The sequence below is a fragment of the Rhinoderma darwinii genome, chromosome 1 (assembly GCF_050947455.1).
Source record: "Rhinoderma darwinii isolate aRhiDar2 chromosome 1, aRhiDar2.hap1, whole genome shotgun sequence".
In the NCBI taxonomy this organism is placed as follows: Eukaryota; Metazoa; Chordata; class Amphibia; order Anura; family Rhinodermatidae; genus Rhinoderma; species Rhinoderma darwinii.
Window position 1 is genome coordinate 127,242,834 of NC_134687.1, and position 21,586 is coordinate 127,264,419.

The following is a 21,586-nucleotide window of genomic DNA, read 5'->3' on the forward strand; positions in this document are numbered from 1 at the left end:
GTTTTTTTTCACTTTTTTTTTTTTTACTAGTCCCACTAGGGGACTTCACTATGCAATTATCCGATCGCATTTATAATACACTGCAATACTTCTGTATTGCAGTGTATTATGCCTGTCTGTGTAAACGGACAGGCATCTGCTAGGTCATGCCAGAGGCATGACCTAGCAGGCATTTAGTACAAGCAGACCTGTGGGCCTTTATTAGGCCCCCGGCTGCCATCGGAGACACAGACACTCGGCGATCTTATCCTCTCTCCAAAACAACTCCGATGCGGCGCTCGCTATTGAGCGCCGCATCTGAGGGGTTAAACGGGTGAGATCGATACTAATATCGATCTCACCTGTTCGAGCAGGGATGTCCCCAGCCCTCAGCTACCTCTGGCAGCTGAGAGCAGGGAGATTTAACGGCTCCCTGCTCTGTTTATTTATTCCGATGCAGTGCCGTGAAAAGGCTATTGCATCGGAATAAAGCCCGTTAGCGGCCGCCATAAAAACAATATGGGGCGTTCACTAACGGGTTAAAGGATAGAGTCTGTGCTTTATGGGTGACCTCCAATAGACATCTATAAAATAGAGAGGTAAGCCCCTTCGCCCCCAAAATCCTTGAAATACAGTCTACGCCAGGGGTCTCAAACTCGGCCAGGTAAGTGGGCCACATATAGAAAAAAATGGGACGTTGACGGGCTGCATTACTTTCAAATTTGATACAATACAAAATTATTGTTAATCAATTAGTTATTTGAACTACTGAAAATTCACTGAAGTGATAAATGAGTAAAATGTATAATTTTTATTTCATAGCTATCTAAAAACAGGGGTACAATCACCACTGTGAAAAGTCCAACCGTGTATTTAAAAACGTATTAAACAGAATACTCCCAATCCTAGTTCGTTTGCGAACCCTTAATGACTGGGTATGTAAACAGAGGTATCAAAATATGGAATCTGCGTATAACATTGGTAAAGCAGTGGTTTGGACCCTCGTTCACACAGGAGCCTGCGTTGACCGCACCAGATTCTCCCAATGTACAGATGCACAACAATGCCACTGCCCCCTACGCAAAATTCCCTCACTTCACCCGACCCTACGCGTTTCTATACTTATCATCAGGGGTCTGTCAGTCTGGCCAGGATGCCAGCGATATATCTTCAGCAGCAGATATTCTACTGCACAACACGGAAGCATGCACGCATAGATGTCAGCGGCATGCTTCACTCTGGGACTCTGAGTCACTATGAACTGAATACTCCGCCCCCTGGCTCCGGCAGCATACATCAAACAGCCAATCACACTGGCCCAGCACATCCATGATGCTCAACCATGTGACTCCCGGCTGTCAGCTGACATACCTGGAAGTAACAATGTAAACAACACAGAGCATGCGGACTCAATGGGAGGCTGTAGAAGTATCTATTTACTACACAAAGCCTCATGCTATTCAAGGATGGAGTATAACACTATAAGGTTGGATATATGTTGTGGATCAGCTCAGGGCCGCAATTGGACTACCACGATAAGAGCACCTACCCTGAAAATACATAATATATGGATAGAAGAACGACGTAATTGTAAACCTCACTTAAAACATTTGACACACTCCTGGATTCAATTGCCATACCTGCTACTTATTGATTGATATATTACAAGTGACTACACTGGGACTAGGAATGCATTACCATACCCCCACCCAGAGGACCAAAAAAGCCCTATGACTTGATATGGATTGTATATTAAATAAAACAGGTATAATTTGTTTGCTCGTTTAACCCCTTAACGACCAAGGACGAAAATGTACGTCATGGTCGGCTGCTAGTTCCCGCACCATGACGTACATTTTCGTCCGCATTTCAAACTGTCACTCTGTGTAAACACAGAGTGACAGACCCGCGCTGACAGCTGTCCCCGACAGCTGAGACATCAGTCTTGCCGGACAGCGGACCATCGCCGCTGATTTCGGCAGTTAACCCCTTAAGTGCGGCGACGGATTGCCGTCGCCGCATTTAAGTGGTTTGAAGCACATCAGCAGCCCCCACGAAGTGATCGTGGGGGCTACCGATGCTTGTCACGGCAATCGGAGGTCAGATAATGACCTCCGGGTTGCCATGCACGGAAGCCTCGGAGGAACAGCCTCCGGCCGTTCCTCCTCTGCTTCCTGTCAGTGTGACAGTCACGTCACAATGACAGAGTACATTACACTACGTGTGTAGTGTAATGTACTCTAGCAGCGATCAAAGCTGCAAGACTAAGTGTCCCCTAGTGGGACAAGTTAAAAAAGTAAAAAAAAGTAATAAAAATGTTTTAAAAAAAGTGTAAAAATAAAAGTTATAAGTTCTATAAACACTAAATGCTTTTTTTCCTATAATAAAACTTTTATTATAGAAAAAAAATGAACACGTTAAAAAAGTACACATATTTGGTATCCCCGCGTTCGTAACGAACCCAACTATAAAACTATAATGTTATTTTTCCCGCACGATGAACACCCCAAAAAAAATCAATAAAAAACTACGACAGAATCGCAATTTTTTGGGTCACCACCGCTCCCTAAATAAAGAATAAAAAGTGATCAAAAAGTCGCATGTACCCGAAAATAGTACCAATAAAAACTTCTATCCGTCCCGCAAAAAACAAGCCCTTACACAGCTTTTTTGACTAAAAAATAAAAAAATTATGGCTCTCAGAATATGGTGACACAGAAATTTTTTTTTTTATAAATAAGTCATTTTATTGCGCAAACGCTAAAAAAAAAGGACCAAACCTATATACATATGGTATCGCCGTAATCGTACCAACCCGCAGAATAAATAAAAAATGTCATTTATTGCGTACGGTGAGCGCCGCAAAAAAAAAAACTAAAAAAACGGTGTCAGAATTCCTGTTTTTTGCTCAGGATTGCAAAAAAATTTAATAAAAAGTGATCAAAAAAAATCGCATGTACCCCAAAATGGTACCAATGAAAACTACAGATTGTCCCGCAACAAATAAGCCTTCACACCACTCTATTGATGGAAAAATAAAAAAGTTATGGCTCTTGGAAAGCAGGGAGTGAAAATCTAAAATATGAAAGCAAAAAATGGATCAGTCCTGAAAGGGTTAATTCATTTCTAATGAAAAAACGTATGACAACATGTTGGGTATTTCCGTACTCGGGAGAAATTGCTTTATAATAAAATGGTTGTTTTTTTCCTCCTTTATCCCTTGTGAAAATGAGAAAATGCAACATTTTAGTGGAAAAAATTTTGATATTAATTTTCGCGCCCTAATTCTAATAAACTCTGCAAAAGACCCGTGGGGTCTAAATGCTCACTATACCCCTAGAAAAATTCCTTGAATGTTTTTCCAAAATGGGGTCACTTTTGGTGGGTTTCCACTGTTTTGGTCCCTCCAGTGCATTGCAAATGCGACATGGCACCGAAAACCATTCCAGCAAAATCATAAATCCAAATGGCGCTCCTTCCCTTCTGAGCCCTGCTGTGGGTCCAAACAGCAGTTTATTACCACATATGGGGTATTGTCGTAATCGGGAGACATTGCTTTACAAATGTTGGGTTGCATTTTCTTTGTTATTGCTTGTAAATAATAAAAATTTTTATGTTTCAGAAAAAAAGTACATTTTAATTCTTACAGACTAATTTCAATATATTTAGCGAAAAACCTGTGTGGTCAAAATGCTAACTATACCCCTAGATAAATACCTTAAGGGGTCTAGTTTTCGAAATGGGGTCGTTTATGGGGAGTTTCTATCATTCTGGCAGCTCAAAGCTTCTCCAAATGTACAGTGGGGCCTAAAACATTTTCAAGCAAAATATGAGTCCTGAAAGCCTCCGGGTGTTCCCTTCCTTTGGGGCCCTGCCGTGTGTCCAAACAACGCATTAGGGCCACAATGTGGGTATTTTTGAAAACAGGAGAAAGAGGGTGATAGATTTTGGGGTGTGTTTCTTCATTTTCATCGTCGCTTTACAAAGAAATCGGTCTTCAAACAAATACTTTTATGAAAAAAGTGAAATTATTATTTTTTTCACCTGATATGCATTAAATTTAGCAAAGAACTGTGGGGTCAAAATAATTACTATACCCCTAAATAAATACCTTATGGGGTCTAGTTTTCTAAATGGGGTCGTTTATGGGGAGTTTCTATCGTTCTGGCAGCTCAAAGCCTCTCCAAATGTACAGTGGGGCCTAAAACATTTTCAAGCAAAATATGAGTCCTGAAAGCCTCCGGGTGCTCCCTTCATTTTGGGTCCTGCCGTGTGTCCAGGCAGCGCATTAGGGCCACAATGTTGGTATTTTTGAAAACAGGAGAAACAGGGTGATAGATTTTGTGGTGTGTTTCTTCATTCTCATGGTCGCTTTACAAAGAAATTGGTCTTCAAACTGATACTTTTATGACAAAAAGTGAAAAAATTTTTTTTTTCACCTGCTATGTATTAAATTAAGCAAAAAACTGTGGGGTCAAAATACTTACTATACCCTTAGGTAAATACCTTAAGGGGTCTAGTTTTCTAAATGGGGTCATTTGTGGGGGTTTCCATCACTCTGAGACCTATGAGCCTCTGAAAACCTGGCTTGGTGCCGGAAAACAAAATGTACTTCAAAATTTATAAAATTATTATTCAATTTGTAAGTCCTCTAAATTGCTGAAAATTTATTTTATTTTTTCAAAAGTGCTGCCAAAATTGAGTAAAGAGATAGAAATATATATTTAATTAAAAAAATTGTACAGTATGTGTGTACATATGTGACATATTGCAGTTAAAAATAGGGGAAAATGGTAATTTTTACAAAATTTCTTCAAATTTTTCTATTTTTTTATTAATTTCCGCAAATCGTATCAGTCTACTTTTACCACTAAAATAAAGTACAACATGTGACGAAAAAACAATGTCAGAATTACTTGGATATTCAAAACTTTCACAGAGTTATTCTCTGATAAAGTCAGACATACCAGATTTGAGAAATCTGGCTTGGTCATTAAGGTACAAACATGCCCGGTCATTAAGGGGTTAAACCTTCAGGATGTACGCAAGCCAGTCTGTAGATCCATTGGGCCTCTTTACGCAGAACGAGGTTATCCCAATCCCCTCCCCGTTTAGGAGGACGTACCAATTCAATTGCCTGAAATTTTAAACATTCTGCCCTGCCTTGATGTTTTGCATGCACATGTTTTGATATGGAAGTATCTCTTTCATTTGTAACATCTCCAACATGTTCCCTAATCCGGCGCCGAAACTGCCGTATCGTCTTGCCCACGTAATTCAGTGGGCACGGACATGTGATTAAATGGACAACTCCAACCCTTATGCAGTTCACAAAATCTCGGATATCATACTCAACCTTGGTGGTAACACTTTAGAATTTTTTTCCACTTTGAATGAAATCACAGGCTCTACAACTACCACATCTATGTGTACCCGGTATCTGCCTGTCTAACCAAGTACCCTTTTGTATTATTGGATCAAAACAACTCTGCATCACCCTATCCCTGATGTTTTTACCTCTACGGAACGTGACTGAAGGCCATTGTGTTATCTGATCCGCCAAGTCCGCATCGGCTCCTAGGATACGCCAATACCTCTTGAGGATTTCCATGATCTCAGATTGTTTGGAGTCCAAAGTACCTATGAGCCTAGTGACCCTTTCCTCTTGACGTTGTCTAGGGACTAAAAGGCTCTGCCTATCTGCATCCCTCGCTCCCTCATAGGCCTTTCTAATTACCCCCTTAGGGAAGCCCCTCTCCTTCAATCTGTTTGTGAGGTCATGTGCCTGTGACTCAAAATCGTCCATTGAACTGCAATTTCGGCGTACTCATGAATTGGCCTCTGGGAATCCCACGTTTGAGGGGATAAGGGTGACAACTGTTCCATTGTAGGAAACTATTGGTTGCTTTCTCCTTTCGGTGTACTTTAGAACGTATTGTGCCTTCCTTAGTTTTAATTATCTTAAGATCTAAAAAAGATAATTCCTGAAAACTGATTTCACATGTGAACCTGAGCCCTAGATCGTTTGTATTAAGGGCTGCCACAAAATTATTGAATTCCTCCACTGTGGAATTCCAGAGCAACAACACGTCATCAATATATCTAATCCAGATACCTATTGATGAAGTCCATTTGACAAATTTATCCCCAAAGACAACTGTCTCTTCCCACCAACCAAGAAACAAGTTTGCATAAGTGGGAGCAGTGGGACTCCCCATTGCTGTACCACGTTGCTGATGAAAAATACGGTCTTCAAAGATAAAAACATTCCTTTCTAACACAAAGTGTAATAATTGCAAAACAAGCTGGTTATGAGCCACATATTGAGTGCCCCTAGATTTTAGAAAGTATTCCACTGCTTCACAGCCAAGTCTATGTGGAATGGAGAAATACAAAGCCTCCACATCCAAACTCGCCAGAAATGTATTTTGTTCCAAAGTGATACCCTCAATTTGTTTTAAAACATCCATGGTATCACGTACATATGATGTGAGACCTAGCACAAATGGACGCAGCACCTGGTCTATATATGTACTCACATTCTGGGTAAGATTATTAATACCTGATACAATGGGTCTACCACGTAGGGGAGGATAGCCCTTGTGGAGTTTTGGCAGGCTATAAAAGCATGCCATAATAGGAAATTGAGGAAATAGAAAGTTGAATTCGCTAGCACTGATCAAAGACCTGCTCTTTGCATCCCGCAGGATACCTAAAAGCTCCTTCTTGAACACTGCTGTGGGGTTATCTTTTAGAATGGTGTAACAGTCAGGATTGAGCAAAATGTCCTCACACATTTTCTTATAGTCTTCTCGACTCATGACCACAATGTTCCCACCCTTATCGGATGCTTTTAGAATGATATTACGTCTTTTTTCCAAAGTGGTAAGAGCTACACGTTCAGACTAAGACAGATTATCAATGCCCCTCATATCCTAACTCAAAGCTTTGATCTCTTCACCCACCAAATCTACGAACAGATCTACGTTGGTAAAATCTTCCAATGGCGGCAACTTCCTACTTCTAGTTCTTAGATTAGTAAAAGGACCCAGTCCTGGGGTTCTACTTGATTCTTCAAGTAACCCTTCCAGTGCTTCTAGTCCTTCTAAATCAGATTCCTCTAGACCCATTTCCAGACATTTTTTCCTGTTGTAATGTTTGAAAAACTTAATCCATTTTAATTTACGAGCAAACAAATTCAAATCCTTGATCCAGGTAAATGAATCAAATTTTACTGTGGGGACAAATGAAAGTCCCTTCTCTAAAAGCATGATCTCAGATGGACTCAGAATATGTTCCGATAAATTAATTATTTGTAACTTATCCGTTCCTATTCCCTTTATAAATCCTTTTGTCCCCTCAGCATGTAACGGGAAATGGGGGGATTGTTGGATAAAATATTATTACTGCCACTGTTGGAAGAAGCTCTGGCTCGGCCTCTATTCCTACCTCTGGCACCTCCCCTAAATTTTTGTCTACCACCACCAGTCCCAGAGAATGGGCCTACTCTTTCAGAGTCTGTTGTTTCACTCTCAGATGTAGAGGGGTCAGATTCTCTTTGACCCCTATTTCCTTCTGATGTTGTTGTTGTTGCTGATTAACGAAATCATAAGCTTTTTTTCTCCCTAAATTCCTGCAGATCTCTCTGGAACTGGAAGTGCTTACGCTCTTTTAGATGACAAGTAAACCTCTCTAAGGATTGTTGCAAGGTTTTATCCTTTTTATCAAAACCTGGGGTATCAACCAGAGTCTTGACTGTCTCAATCTCTTTTTTCAGTTCCACACTGATGTGATCAAACTGAATAATCTCTTCCTCAACCAAAATTTGCATAAATCTCAGTGAACTCCCTGTAATCTCCTGCTTCCACCTCTCTTTAATGTTAGGTGTCTTTAATCTGGGGGCTGGGGTAATAGGGACTCTGAGGCCTCTAGGCACTATTTTGTTCTTAAGATAGTTCTCTAGACTCTAGATTTCCAACCAACTTCTTGTATAATCCTTGTGTAATCTAGTGAGGTTTTTAAAAGTGGATTTAAGGGACACACCCTGCGTTGTATACGCCAGTTAGCACTCAGAGAAGACGCTTTTTGCCTCACTCATCCATCCTTCTGTATTTAGGTCAGAGAGTGCAAAGGCTGCCATACCCAGATATATTAAATTGTATAATGAACTGTACTAATTCGTAATAATTCACTGTATTTTAACGATCTATATTGTTCTCCCACAAATATGAACATTTGAAAATTCACTGAAGTGATAAATGAGTAAAATTTATAATTTCGGTCACGTTCCGTAGAGGTAAAAACATCAGGGATAGGGTGATGCAGAGTTGTTTTGATCCAATAATCCAAAAGGGTACTTGGTTAGACAGGCAGATACCGGGTACACACAGATGTGGTAGTTGTAGAGCCTGTGATTTCATTCAAAGTGGAAAAAAATTCAAAAGTGTTACCACCAAGGTTGAGTATGATATCCGAGATTTTGTGAACTGCAAAACGGCTGGAGTTGTCTATTTAATCACATGTCCGTGCCCACTGAATTACGCGGGCAAGACGATACGGCAGTTTCGGCGCCGGATTAGGGAACATGTTGGAGATGTTACAAATGAAAGAGATACTTCCATATCAAAACATGTGCATGCAAAACATCAAGGCAGGGCAGAATGTTTAAAATTTCAGGCAATTGAATTGGTACGTCCTCCTAAACGGGGAGGGGATTGTGACAACCTCATTCTGCGTAAAGAGGCCCAATGGATCTACAGACTGGCTTGCGTACATCCTGAAGGTTTAAACGAGCAAACAAATTATACCTGTTTTATTTAATATACAATCCATATCCAGTCATAGGGCTTTTTTGGTCCTCTGGGTGGGGGTATGGTAATGCATTCCTAGTCCCAGTGTAGTCACTTGTAATATATCAATCAATAAGTAGCAGGTATGGCAATTGAATCCAGGAGTGTGTCAAATGTTTTAAGTGAGGTTTACAATTACGTCGTTCTTCTATCCATATATTATGTATTTTCAGGGTAGGTGCTCTTATCGTGGTAGTCCAATTGCGGCCCTGAGCTGATCCGCAACATATATCCAACCTTATAGTGTTATACTCCATCCTTGAATAGCATGAGGCTTTGTGTAGTAAATAGATACTTCTACAGCCTCCCAGTGAGTCCGCATGCTCTGTGTTGTTTACATTGTTACTTCCGGGTATGTCAGCTGACAGCCGGGAGTCACATGGTTGAGCATCATGGATGTGCTGGGCCAGTGTGATTGGCTGTTTGATGTATGCTGCCGGAGCCAGGGGGCGGAGTATTCAGTTCATAGTGACTCAGAGTCCCAGAGTGAAGCATGCCGCTGACATCTATGCGTGCATGCTTCCGTGTTGTGCAGTAGAATATCTGCTGCTGAAGATATATCGCTGGCATCCTGGCCAGACTGACAGAACCCTGATGATAAGTATAGAAACGCGTAGGGTCGGGTGAAGTGAGGGAATTTTGCGTAGGTGGCAGTGGCATTGTTGTGCATCTGTACATTGAGAGAATCTGGTGCGGTCAACGCAGGCTCCTGTGTGAACGAGGGTCCAAACCACTGCTTTCCCAATGTTATACGCTGATTCCATATTTTGATATCTCTGTTTACATAGCCAGTCATTAACCCTTTCAAGACCGAGCTCATTTTGACCTTCATGACCAGCCCCATTTTCGCAAATCTGACGTGTCTCTTTATGTGGTAATAACTCCGGAATGCTTTTGCCTATCCAAGCGATTCTGAGATTTTTTTTCTCGTGACATAGTGTACTTTATGTTAGTGGAAAAATTTGGTCAATAAATTCATTGCTTATTTGTGAAAAACACCAAAATGTAGAGAAAATTTGCAAAAATTATGATTTTTCTCATTTTAAATGTATCTGCTTGTAAAACAGATAGAAATACCACACAAAATAGTTACTATTTTATATATTCCATATGTCTACTTTATATTTGCATAGTTTTTTGAACATTATTTTATTTTTCTAGGACGTTACAACGTTTAGAACTTTAGCAGCAATTTCTCACATTTTCAAGAAAATTTCAAAAGGCCATTTTTACAGGGACCAGTTCAGTTCTGAAGTGGCTTTGAGGGCCTTATGTACTAAATAGACCCCATAAATCACCCCATATTAAAAACTGCACCCCTCAAAGTATTCAAAACAGCATTCAGAAAGTTTCTTAACCCATTAGGCGCTTCACAGGAATTAATGCAAAGTAGAGGTGAAATTTACAAATTTTATTTTTTTTGCTGAAATTCATTTGTAATAAAAAAAAATTCTGTAACACAGAAGGTTTTACCCGAGAAATGCAACTCAATATTTATTGCCCAGATTCTGCAGTTTTTAGAAATATCCCACATGTGGCTCTAGTGTGATAATGGACTGAAATACCGGCCTCAGAAGCAAAGGAGCACCTAGTGGATTTTGGGGCCTCCTTTTTTTAGAATATATTTTAGGCACCATGTCAGCTTTGAAGAGGTCTTGTGGTGCCAAAACAGTGGAAATCCCCCAAATGTGAGATGGTTTTGGAAACTGCACCCCTGAAGGAATTTATCTAGGGGTATAGTTAGCATCTTGACCCCACAGGTATTTTGCTATATTTATTGGAGTTTGTCTGTGAAAGTGAAAATCTACTTTTTTTCTGAAAAAAAAATAAAAAAAAATTATATTTGCAAGGAATAAAGATTAAAAAGCACCCCAAAACTTGTAAAGCTACTTCTCCCGATTACGCCAATACCCCATATGTGGTACTAAACTGCTGTTTGGACCCACGGCAGAGCTCAGAAGTGAAGGAGCGCCATTTGGATTTTGAAGCGCAGATTTTGCTGGATTGGTTTTCAGTTCCATGTCGCGTTTGCAACGCCCTGGAGTAAGCAAAACAGTGGGATCCCCCCAAAACTGACCCCATTTTGAAGACTACACCCCTCAAGGAATTGTTCTAGGGGTATAGTTGGCATTTTGACCCCACAGTTTTTTTGCTGAATTTAGTGGAATTAGGCCGTGAAAATGAAAATCTACTTTTTTCTGAAAAAACATAGAAATGTTTAATTTTTACAATGAATAAAGGAGAAAAATTACCCCAAAATTTGTAAAGCAATTTGTCCTGATTACAGCAATACGCCATATGTGGTAATAAACTGCTGTTTGGACTCAGGAGGGAAGGAACAATATTTGGCTTTTGGAGCTCAAATTTAGCTGGAATGGTTTTCGGGTGTCATGTCGCATATGCAAAGCCCCTGAGGTACCAAAACAGTGGAAACCTCCCAAAAGTCCCTTTAGGGGACTGGAACGAGCGATCATTAGGTTCCTGGTACAATACACTGCAATACTAATGTATTGCAGTATAATGTCATTTTACAGGCTCCTGTAACAGCGCGATCACTGTTCCTGTCCGTTAGTCCCGGGTGTCAGCTGTAATACACAGCGGACACCTGCAGAATATGGAGCGTGCACAGCGCATGAGCCTGCTCCATAAATAACCCCTCGCACCACGACATGCTATTAAATCGTGGTGCGCCAAGGCGTTAATGCGCAGCGGCTGGTGTAAAGTGAAAATTAAAATTTTACACTGATGTGCCATTTTAATGCACAAAATATTGTGCCCAGTTTGTGCCACTAAAGACAAATACCTCATACAATGTTGAGCGGGTTCTCCCGGATATAAAATGTCATATATGTGGACGTAAGCTGGTGTTTGGGCACGCTGTGGAGCTCAGAAGCGAGGGAACGCCATTTGGCTTTTGGAGCGCAGATTTTCCTTGGTAACTGTTCTGTTTGGGGTTTTGCTGGTATTTCAGTTTATAATGTGGGGGTATGTGTAAGCTGTGCGGGGTACATCAGGGCATAATAAGAGGGTATAATAATGGTGTAAATAAATAATAATCCGCAGATATGTGGCCGGCGTCGCACTGATAAATGGCGCCCGATCTTATCCGCTTTTGGAACACTGCACATTTTGCATCGCCATATTCTGAGAGCCAGAACTTTTTTATTTTTTGTCCAACGGAGCCGTGTGAGGGCTTATTTGTTGCGGGACAATCTGTACTTTTCATTGATACCATTTTAGGGTACATGTGATTTTTTTTTAATCACTTTTTATTAGATTTTTTTGGAAGCAAAGTGACAAAGAAACATAAATTCTGACAATGTTTTTTGTATTTTTTTTTTCATAGTATTCACCGTGTGCTATAAATGAAATTTTACTTTATTCTACGGGTCGGTACGATTACGGCGATACCATATGTATATAGGTTTTTTATGTTTTGTGGCGATTGCGCAATAAAATCACTTTGATAAAATTATTTATTTTCTGTGTCCCCATATTCTGAGAGCCATAACGTTTTTATTTTTCCGTCAAAGCGGTGTAAGGGCTTGTTTTTTGCGGGACGGGTTGTAGTTTTTATTGGTACTATTTTGGGGTACATGCGACTTTTTGATCACTTTTTATTCTATATTTTGGAAGGTTGATGACCAAAAAAAAGTGATTCTGACTGTTTTTTAATTATTTTTTTTTGCGGTGTTCACCGTGCGGGAAAAATAATATTATAGTTTTATAGTTTGGGTCGTTACGAACGCGGTGATCCCAAATATGTGTACTTTTTTTTAACATTTTCATTTTTTTCCTATAATAAAAGACTTATTATAGGAAAAAAAGCATTCTTTTTTTTTTGTAACTTTTATAACTTGTTTTTACACTTTTATAAAACTTTATTACTTTTTACTTGTTTTACTTGAAGCCTGGCAGCACTGATCGCTGCTATAATACATTACACTACCTAGGTAGTGTAACATATTATAAACTGTCAGTGTGACGCTGAGAGTCACACTGACCGGAAGCTTATGAGGACCTGCCTCCGGCTGGTTCTCATAGGCTGCTGTGCATGGCAGACCCGGGGGCCGTTATATGGCCCCCGGTTCTGCCTTGTAACCGACTGCAGCACCAGCAATCGGTCCCCGGGAAAGTTTGTTGTAGCAACAAACTTTCCAGTTTGTTATAGCAACAAACTTTCCAGTTCGTTGCTACAACACACTTTCCCTGCGATCACATGACCGGGACCTGAACTAATCAGGTCCCGATCATATCTCCGGGACCAGAGGCAGGTGATAACAGCGCGATCCGGGTGTCAGCGCTACTCTGAGACACCCGGATCGCGCTTTTAACACCCACCGTGAATTCACGTCGGCACTGCACAGAGCCCAGCAAATGCCGACGTGAATATACAGTGGGCGGTCGGGAAGCGGGTAAGGGTTCGCAAACGAACTAGGATTGGGAGTATTCTGTTTAATACGTTTTGAAATACACGGTTGGGCTTTTCACAGTGGTGATTGTACCCCTGTTTTTAGATAGCTATGAAATAAAAATTATACATTTTACTCATTCATCACTTCAGTGAATTTTCAAATGTTCATATTTGTGGGAGCACAATATATATCGTTAAAATACAGTGAATTATTTAAACTATCATAACAAAATATTACTATAATAATACTACATTACTATAATAATACCGCTAGTTTTAAATTTTGAGATATTTCTCCACATGCTTATTTCAACAATCCAGTTTTCCAGTTTAAGTGTCACTAAATGCAGTCCGGCGGCTCAGTTAGCAGCGTTTGGCAGACACACATGTCAAGATTGGCCAGCCCCTTTTTAGATAGTGCCGCAGTGCCCTCTGTGGATTGGATGCTGCCGCAGTGCCCTCTGTGGATTGGATGCTGCCGCAGTGCCCTCTGTGGATTGGATGCTGCCGCAGTGCCCTCTGTGGATTGGATGCTGCCGCAGTGCCCTCTGTGGATTGGATGCTGCCGCAGTGCCCTCTGTGGATTGGATGCTGCCGCAGTGCCCTCTGTGGATTGGATGCTGCCGCAGTGCCCTCTGTGGATTGGATGCTGCCGCAGTGCCCTCTGTGGATTGGATGCTGCCGCAGTGCCCTCTGTGGATTGGATGCTGCCGCAGTGCCCTCTGTGGATTGGATGCTGCCGCAGCGCCCTCTGGGGATGCACACACCCCAAGTAGATAGGTCCATTGGGGCTCCCTCTAGAAGTGGAATCCCCGGCCAGAGCATTGCTGACACTTTGGCTGGGGATTCCTCTACCGTTGGAGCCCCTGACGTCAACGTCCATACACAGTGACGTCAGGGGATCCTCCTGGACCGGAATGTGATATCAGGGGCAACCCCAGAGCTGGAGTCCCGAAGCAGAGCACTAGTATAGGCTCTGTGCTGGAACTCTGGGGAAGTCATTAACATCAGTGTCCATATATGGACAGTGATGTCAGGGGCTTGCCCAGAGCTGGAGTCCCGGAGCAGAGCCGCTACTAGCGCTCTGCCTATGATTCCAACTCTGCTCCTGACATCACTGTCCATATATGGACAGAGATGTCAGGGGCAACCCCAGAGCTGGAGTCCTGGGCAGAGCGCTAGTAGGCTCTTCCTGGGACTCCAGCTGTGCTCCTGACATTACTGGGACTCCTGCTCTGGGGAAGCCCCTGACATCATTGTCAATGTATGGACAGCGATGTCAGAGGCTTCCCCAGAGTCCCAGAGCAGAGCCTATGCTAGTGCTCTGCCCGGGACGCCGGCTCTGGGGAAGCCCCAGACATAGTGTGTCCAAACATGGACACCGATGTCGGGGAATTCCACAGAGTCCCGGAGTCGATACTAGCGCTCTGCCCGGTGTCTGCTCTGGGGAAGACCCTGACATACTGTCTATATATGGACAGTGATGTCAGGGATCTCTGCAGAATCCTGGAGCAGAGCCTATACTAGCGCTCTGCACGGGGCTCCGGCTCTGGGGAAACCCCAGACATGGCTGTTCACATGTGGACAGCGATGTCAGGGAATTCCAGAGTCTCGGAGCAGAGCCTATACTAGCGGCTCTGTGTCCCGTGGGCCGCAGATGACAGCCCCATGGGCCTAATGCGGCCCGCGGGGCGCGCGCTTGAGACCCCTGGTCTATGCCATATATAGGAATATTTGGAGTAGCCCTCAAGACCTATCACAGCCTTCACCTTGGTCCATGCTTTGTGTATTCGCATCAACGGGGGAAGAGCCTGACCCATGTCACCAAAACTCCCTGATTCAAGAGCCAACAAAAGGACTCTCCCCCCATAACGTGTTCCACTAAATGTCCTGCTGAGTGAGCCGGCTGTTCTGCAACCCACCCACTAAGATGTTGGAGCTGCGCCGATAGGTAATATATCGATGGATTTGGCATAGCTAGTGCCCCATACTTCTTAGGTCTATGGGGTGTGTCTAGTCGTATCCTCGGCACACATTTCTTCCAGATAAGATGTCGGAAGATCGCATTAAGTTTATGAAATATTCTAAGGGGTAGCCATATCTGGGTATTATGTAAAATATATAAAAGTTGTGGCATGAAGATCATTTTTGCAAATGTGCCCATACACATGGTCGAATCCCAAGAGTGTAATTTTAAACATCTGATGGGCTGGTATACATCGGTAACCCTGCTGAATAGGAATCCAGCACTGCAAAAAACCGTGATCTTTATTTTTTTACAATGGTATTCCATGGGCAACCTTTACAACTGTATGGTATACAGTTAGATACATCAGAGGCATTCATCAGAAGTCAGGAGTAATTCAGGAAAGTATACATCAAAAGTATGAATGTGTGAATAATCCCTAATAGCCGTGACTTTGTTAATTATAGACACTTTGCCAATTGGTACTTACACCAGTGCTCCGTTATATGGACATACTCCATGTTATCTATACTAATGAAACATTAATCCGGGGCTAAATCTGAAGTACTCAGTCCATAAATAAGGTCAAAGAAGGCAACCCCCGCATAATAGGAAACAACAACAGAACAGGCCCAGGCAGTGTAACCGAACACTCTTGTTACTGTTTTCTGACCTCCGGGATCAAGGCTGATAGAACGTGTCTCTGTAACCAGGCTTCAGGAACCAGTATGAAGCCAAGAACTAAACATTTTTTTTTACAAGCCAAGAGGTTAAACTCTATAAGAAAAGAGTAAATTAATGGTTACATGCGTTAGCATTAATCTTTCATGGTCTGCAAGATACTGATGATAGATTTTGAAGCACCAACTTTTTATTGCACCGATAATAAAGTACTTATAGTAGTTATATGGTTTTTAGTTGGGCTGTAACCATACTAGCTAGGAGAGTTAAGTGTGCATTAACCGCGTCTGTATCCAAATTTCTATATTTTATGTTACCACACATCGCGTTGGTGTTGTCTGGTAGATATTGGCAGGTGCAAGGCCTCATGCACCCAGCCGTAGCAGTGTGCACAGTCCGTGGTTACGTCACGGACGGCAGCGGAGTTTCACCCGCAGGTCGTCCGCAACTCACGGACCATGCACACATTGAATTCAATGAGCCCTGACCGCATTTCCGGGCCATATAATGACTTGTCCTATTTTTTTGCAGTCTGGGCTCCCAGCCGACGCACGGACCGTGGAAACCAGGAGGTTTACATGGCCCCTAGAAATTAATGGGTCCGCAATTCATTTGCATTTTTGTTGCTGAATTGTGTACGCAAAAACGCATTTGTGTGCATGAGGGACTAACTGAATAAATATTTGCTCCACCATCTGCATTTATTCTTTAGTTCTTGAAAGAAACAACAACTCTAGTATACATAAAGGACAATCTAGAACATATATGTAGATACTAAAGAATACTAAATACTTTTGCACATTATCAGGGCTACTAGAAAGAGAATGTTTTTCAAAATATCTATCTTTTATCATATGAATCATAAAACGGTCATAATAGAAATAAAGTGGGATGGTGGGGCGGAGCTAGCGCGTGCGATGTGAGAGGGTGCAGCGGTCGTGAGCTCCTGCAGAGATCCTGACAAATTCTCCCTTATGTCCTGCTACTTTCGGCCACAACGGTCTCATAGGATAAATCCTATGACTCCAATAAAGAAAAGGAGAAATAGTGCAACACCCTCTGTTTTTTTTTTTGCAATACGCAAGATTTATTCCATACTTACAGGAAAATAGAAGAATAAAAACATGGGTGATTCAAATAAAATCAATAGCCGCACGTAAAACAAACTCGCCCGACACTGAGTTTCGGCCTTACGGCTTCCTCTGGGGCATCAGGGTTGGGCGAGTTTTTGAGGTGCTGCTATTGATTTTATTTGAATCACCAATGTTTTTATTCTTCTATTTTCCTGTAAGTATGGAATAAACCTTGCGTATTGCAAAAAAAACAGAGGGTGTTGATCTATTTCTCCTTTTCTTTATTGGAGTCATAGGATTTATCCTGCCTGGAGCCTGAGCATCGGGACACGGTGTAGAGCTCCGTGGGACTACAAGGATCATAACAACTGCGTCTGAAACTACAGGTTGGACTGTGTTTCTCAGTGCTGGTCGAGCGGTGAAAAACTTAATTTACCATTGTACCCCTGGCAGCGGGCATTAGGAGAACTGAGGAGGTTAGGGGATTCCAATATGGTAATTTGCATGAAAAAATTGCCCTTTAACCCTTTCCAGACCTATGACTAAAATGAACGTCATGGTCGGCTGCTAGATCGCGCATCATGACGTTCATTTTCATCAGTATTTCAAACTGTCACTCTGTGTAAACAGAGTGACAAGCCCGCGCTGACAGCTGTCCTAGACAGCTGACACATCAGTCTTGCTGGTCAGGGACCATCGCCGCTGCTTTCGGCAATTAACCCCTTAAATGCGGCGAAGGATTGCTGTCGCTTCCTTATAGTGCTTTGAAGCACATCGGCAGCCCCCACGAAGTGATTGTGGGAGCTGCAGATGCTTGTTGTGACAATCGGAGGCTAGACAATGGCCTCCGGGTTGCCATGTACGGAAGCCTCAGAGGAACAGCCTCCGGCCGGTCGTCCTCGGCTTCCTGTCAGTGACAGTTACGTCACAATGACCGTGTACATTACACTACGTGTGTAGTGTACTCTAGCAGCGATCAAAGCTGCAAGTCTCGTAGTCCCCTAGTGGGACTAGTAAAAATAAGTAATAAAGGGTTTTTAAAAAAAAAGTGTAAAAATTAGTTATAAGTTATAGAAACACAAAATGTTTTTTCTTTCCCTATAATAAGACTTTTTTTTATAGGAAAAAAATGAACACGTTAAAGTACACATTTGGTATCACCGCGTTCGTAACAACCCCAACTATAAAACTGTTATTTTTCCCGCACGATGAACAGGCCAAAAAAAATCAATATAAAACTACGACAGAATCACAATTTTTTTTGGTCACCACCCCTCTCAAAATAAAGAATAAAAAGCGATCAAAAAGTCGCATGTACCCAAAAATAGTACCAATAAAAACTCCTATCCGTCCCACAAAAAACAAGCCCTCACACAGCTTTTTTGACAAAAAAATTATGGCTCTCAGAATGATGACACAAAAAATTATTTTTTTTTATAAATAAGTGATTTTATTGTGCAAACGCTAAAAAAAAGGGAAAAAAACTATATACATATGGTATCGCCCTAATCGTACCAACTCGCAGATTAAAGTAAAAATTTCATTTCTAGCGTACGGTGAACGCCGCAAAAAAAACCCTAGAAAATGTCAGAATTCCTGTTTTTTGGTCAGGATTGCAAAAAAATTGAATAAAGAGTGATCAAAAAATCTCATCTACCCCAAAATTGTACCACTGAAAACTACAGATTGTCACGCAACAAATAAGCCCTCACATGGCTCCGGGGGTGAAAAAATAAAAAAGTTCTGGCTCTCCGAATATGGCGATGCAAAATGTGCAGTGTGTAACAAAAGTGGATAAGATCGGGCGCCATTTATCAGTGCGACACCGGCCACATATCTATGAAATATTTATTTACCCCATTACTATACCCTCTTATTATGCCCTGATGTACCCCGCACAGCTTACACATGCGCCCACAGTATAAACTGAAATACCAGTAAAACCCCAAACTACTACTACCCAGCAAAATCTGCGCTCCAAAAGCAAAATGGCGCTCCCTCCCTTCTGAGCCCTGCAGCGTGCCCAAGCAGCAGATTGCGCCCACATATATGGCATCGCCATACCCGGCAGAACCCGCTTAACGTTTTAAGAGGTATTTGTCTTCTGTGGCACAAACTGGGCACAACATATTATGCACTAAATTGGCATATCAGTGGAAAACTGCAATTTTCACTTTGAACCATCCGCTGTTCACTAACCCCTTTGCCCATCATGGTGCGGGGGTTGCTGTATGGAGCCGGCTCACGTTCTGAGCCCGCTCCATACGCTGCGGGTGTCAGCTGTGTATTACAGCTGACACCGGGACTAACGGACAGGTACAGCGATCGCTCTGTTACAGAAGCCTGTAAGAATAACAATATACTGCAATACACTAGTATTGCAGTGTACTGTACCAGCGATCCAATGATCTCTTAAGGGGATTAATAAAATGTGTAGAAGAATTAACGTTATTAGTAGTGAGATTTTTTGTTTTTAAAGTTAAAAAAAAACAAAAAACCTTTTCCCATTTTTCTTCTAAAGTAATGTAATGAACAAAATTGGTATCGCTACGTCCGTAAAATTCTGAATTATTACGATATACCATTATTTAATTCGCATGGTGAACGCCTTAAAAAAAATTAATAATTGAAACCGTCAAAATCTCTTTTTTTTTTTTTTTTTTTTTTTGTCACCTTATCTCAAAAAAAAAAAATTGAATACAACTTTTTGATCACTTTTTATGTACCAAAAAATGGTACCAATAAAATCTACAGCTCCTCCCGCAAGAAATAAGCCCTCACACCACTCTATTGATCGAAAAATAAAAAAGTTATGGCTCTTGGAAGGCGGGGAGTGAAAATCTAAAATAAGAAAGCAAAAAATTGATCAGTCCTGAAATGGTTAATTCATTTCTAATGAAAAACCGCATGACCACATGTGGGGTATTTCCGTACTCGGGAGAAATTGCTTTATAAAATATGGTTGTTTTTTTTCCTCCTTTATCCCTTGTGAAAATGAGAAAAATTCAACAATTTAGTGGAAAAAATGTTGATATTAATTTTCGCGCCCTAATTCTAATAAACTCTGCAAAAGAACCGTGGGGTCTAAATGCTCATTTTACCCCTAGAAAAATTCCTTGATGGTTTTTCCAAAATGGGGTAACTTTTGGTGCGTTTCCACTGTATTGGTCCTTCCAGTGCATTGCACTGAAAACCATTCCACCAAAATCAGAAATCCAAATGGCGCTCCTTCCCTTCTGAGCCCTGCTTTGGGGCCAAACAGCAGTTTATTACCACATATGGGGTATTGTTGTAATCGGGGGACATTGCTTTACAAATGTTGGGGTGCATTTTATTCGTTATTCCTTGTAAATAGTAAATATTTCTATGTTTCAGAAAAAAAGTCGATTTTAAATTTTGACAGACTAATTCCAATATATTTCGTGAAAAACCTGTGTGGTCAAAATGCTAACTATACCCCTAGATAAATACCTTAAGGGGTCTAATTTTCTAAATGGGGTCGTTTATGGGGAGTGTCTATCGTTCTGGCAGCTCAAAGCCTCTCCAAATGTACAGTGGGGCCTAAAACATTTTCAAGCAAAATATGGGTCCTGAAAGCCTCCGGGTGCTCCCTTCCTTTTGGGCCCTGCCGTGTGTCCAAGCAACGCATTAGGGCCACAATGTGGGTATTTTTGAAACAGGAGAAACAGGGTGATAGATTTTGTGGTGTGTTTCTTCATTTTCATGTTTGCTTTACAAAGAAATCGGTCTTCAAACTGATACTTTTATGAAAAAAGTGAAATTATTATTTTTTTCACCTGCTATGTATTAAATTTAGCAAAAAACTGTGGAGTCAAAATACTTACTATACAAATAGATAAATACCTAATGGGGTCATTTGCGGGGGTTTCCATCATTCTGAGACCTATGAGTCTCTGAAAACCTGGCTTGGTGCAGGAAAACAAAATGTACTTTAAAATTTATAAAATAATTATTCAATTTGTAAGTTCTCTAAATTGCTGAAAATTTTTCTTATTTTTTCAAAAGTGCTGCCAAAATAGAGTAAAGAGATGGAAATATATATTTAATTTAAAAAAAAATTGTACCGTATGTGTGTACATAAGTGACATATTTCAGTTAAAAATAGGGAAACATTTTAATTTTTACAACATTTCTTCTATTTTTTTTGTTAATTTCTGCAAATTGTATCAGTCTACTTTTACCACTAAACTAAAGTACAACATGTGACGAAAAAACATTGTCAGAATTACTTGGATATTCAAAACTTTCACAGAGTTATTCTCTGATAAAGTCAGACATACCAGATTTGACAAATCTGGCTTGGTCATTAAGGTCCAAACTAGCTTGGTCATTAAGGGGTTAAGCAGATGATATGCTGCTATTTTTGAACAATTGGCCTGTTTCATTGAAAAAAGCCACTAACCTTATTAATGCGTTTGGTAGGCTATCTGGTCTCTCTATTGAGTGGACGAAGTCCTCTCTCGTTCTAGTGGGTCTCCAACCGACTGATGTTCTGACGCAGGTGGGACAACTGTAGATTATACCCTGGTTTAAGTACCTAGGTATCCAGATTCATGATTGGGTTCAGGACTTTGAGACTCTGAATATTGATCCATTATTGACC

General features: G+C 41.2%; 1 protein-coding gene across 2 annotated transcripts in view; it reads left to right on the top strand.

The window, feature by feature from the left end:
- Positions 1-21,586, top strand: part of LRBA (LPS responsive beige-like anchor protein) — a 641,245-nt gene that overhangs the window by 196,125 nt on the left and 423,534 nt on the right. The window lies entirely within an intron of this gene.